Here is a 3030-nt window from a genome sequence, read left to right as displayed (position 1 = left end):
CTGAGTGATCAACTGTCTTTACATCATCTAGCTTAGAACTTAGGGGTTTTTTAGTCTTTTTAGTTCTAAGTTAGTTATAACCGTTTTTTGATATCTTTCCCTCTATTTGTATGCTTTAGTTGTGTATGTAGCTGGTTGTTATTTTCACTCTCTTTCACAATGAACAAACTGTCTTTCTTCTCTCTTCATCATGAACTCCCAAACCCTACTAAGCTTACTTGAGCAATCTGATCATGGTATCAGAACTCCGTAGAAGCTACGCCACTGTATTAATGGAAGCAAATGTGATCGAAAACAGAGATCGTGTAGAGCAAGCAGCTGCTTCATTGAATCAGAGCCCGATGAATCAACGCAGTGATGACTTTGACAATCCCTACTACCTTCACATCACAGAGAATCCAAACTTGATTCTAGTTTCGCCTATACTGACTGAAATCAACTACTTATCATGGAGTCGAGCCATGAAGATAGCCTTGGTGGTCAAAATCAAGTTCGACTTCGTCAATGGAGTCATTCCAAGCCCTGTTGAGAATGATCCGAGATGTGCAGCATGGAGAAGATGCAATCGCATCGTGTGTTCCTGGATTTTGAGATCTGTCAGCCCTACTATAGCGAAAAGTGTGATGTACTTCGACAAGGCCTCAGAAATCTGGAATGCTCTTAGTAAAAGGTACTCTCAATCTGATCCACATAAGATATCAGAAATACAAAATGAAATCTATAGGAATGTGCAAGGAAATATGTCTGTTAATGAATACTTCACTAAGAGTAATGCCTTATGGCAGCAGTTGAATGCTTTGAGACCTTTACTTTTGTGTGAGTGTATGCCTAGATGTTCTTGTACTCTTATGGAGAGGATGGAAAAGGAAAGGGGAGATGATCACATAATCAAATTCCTAGAAGGATTGAATGAGGACTATGAACCTATAAAATCTGGAATTCTAGTTATGGATCCCATGCCAGACATAGGAAAGGTTCTCAATATGACTTTAAAATTAGAAAGGAAGATCACAGGAACTATTAATCAGAAAACCACTGATCTCATTCAAGCTAATGCAGCTCAGAATAATCAAGTTCAGAATGGAGAAGATCAAGCTGGTGTGACTTTTTCAGCTTCTAACAATAAAAAGAAGTTAACAATGGAGGGAAAAATGTACCTAAATGTATTTTCTGTGGCATGCTTGGTCACACCATTGAAAAGTGTTACAAAAAGAATGGTTATCCACCTGGATGGATTCCAGGCTACAAGACCAAGAACAAAGTGACTCAAGACACACAACAGTTTTCAAACACCTCTGTGAATCAAGTTGGAGATACAGGTTTATCTAATGATCAGTTCCAAAGATTATTGTGTTTATTGCAGAATCAAAGTAAAGGAAATCAAACCTCAACTATTGCTGCTGTGACACTTGCTGGTCCCTGGACTTAGAGCAGACTTCAAGGGTCCTACAGAGGATCACAATGAAGGTACTTTTTATATCAATATTGTCCAGAATTCACCTGCTATGTGGATATTAGATTATGGTGCAACAGATCATATCTCATGTTCCCTAAAATATTTTGAAATCAGTCATAAGGTGTGTGGAATATCTGTTAAATTGCCAAAAGGAGAAACAGCTAATGTTACTGTTAGGAATAATTGTAATATAGTTTTGATGAGCCAAAATTGTATTTTTAGAATTCCCCATATTTTATTTTGAGTCTAGTGTACAAACTTCAAAATAGACCTGAACCAAATATCATACGAAATTCAAAGGCAAATAGAACCTCTCAGAATGTTGGTAGTTAGGATTTATTTGCAGTATTTATACCAAGAGGTCTTAGTAGGTCAATGGAGAAGACATTGTTGTGTTTCGGCGAGAATGCGTGTTTGAATCCTTGTGACATCTATTTTGCTCACTGAAAGAGTATAAATACATTATCAACCCAAATATGACCAATAGGTTGACACGGAGCAACCCAAATATGACCAATAGGTTGACACGGAGCATTGGTAAGACACTTGAGAAGAATTGCGGTTGGACGTGGTTAAAATAGACATACTACTTATCTTCTCTATCAGGCCATTCTAACAAGAAGCAGAGAGCACGGCCAGAATTTCTTTCTAAAGATTTTCTCTTCCTCAAGCAAGAGCAGAGCACGGCATTCTCTACCAGATTTTCTCTTCCTCAAGAGCAAGAGCATGGTCGGATTTGAAGATCTCAACATGAAGATTTACTTTTGTCAAAAGATATTTCATCCAAACCAAAAGAAGATTTATTACAGAAGATCAGCCGCAACTTACGACTTTTTGGTGTAACAGATGAAGTTTTTCAAATAAATCTGACAAAGCCATTATCCACCGAAAGTTGTTGCATTTAATTACTTCAGAGCAAGTTGCAAATTGGAGCATCGCAAATCAAATGGACGGCTAGGATCGAAGAAGCTACAACGGCTCTATGTCCTTTGTTGGCTATAAATACGGGCAAGGATTGAAGACATGAAGCAGAGGCAATACACAAAACAGAGAGCAATATTTGAAATATCCATTTCATTATTCTTGAGCTATCTGCGTAGAAATCTTCAAGTCCGTAGAAGAGAAATTTGTTTACTCTAAATCTTTTCTCTACTGTGTGTAGAAAGAGAGTTGAGTGTAGCTGTGTGCAAAACGCTCGTGGTTGCTAAGTGTAGTTGTGTGCAAAACACTTAGTTGGCGTAGGAGTATAGCTGTGTGCGAAGTACTCGTGGAGGAGTGTAGCTGTGTGCGAGACACTCGGGGTTGGGTGTAGCTGTGTGCAAAACACTCAAAGAAGTGCCTGTGTAGCACTTATTCACTATTGTAACTGTGTGTGGAAAATAGTGAATTTTCTCCTAGACGTGAAAGGAGAAAAGTGGAGTAGGGAGATTACGCCACCTCTGAACCACTCTAAATTGCCTCTCTCATTTACTTACTGCTCTCATTTATTTATTGCTTAGTTTATTATGAACTAACCCATTTTATATTTGCTATTGTTTCGATTTGCAATTTCCATACGTGTACATGCATACACA

Source organism: Ipomoea nil, unplaced genomic scaffold (assembly GCF_001879475.1).
Source record: "Ipomoea nil cultivar Tokyo-kokei standard unplaced genomic scaffold, Asagao_1.1 scaffold2818, whole genome shotgun sequence".
NCBI classification, from domain to species: domain Eukaryota; kingdom Viridiplantae; phylum Streptophyta; class Magnoliopsida; order Solanales; family Convolvulaceae; genus Ipomoea; species Ipomoea nil.
This window is presented reverse-complemented; position numbering follows the sequence as displayed.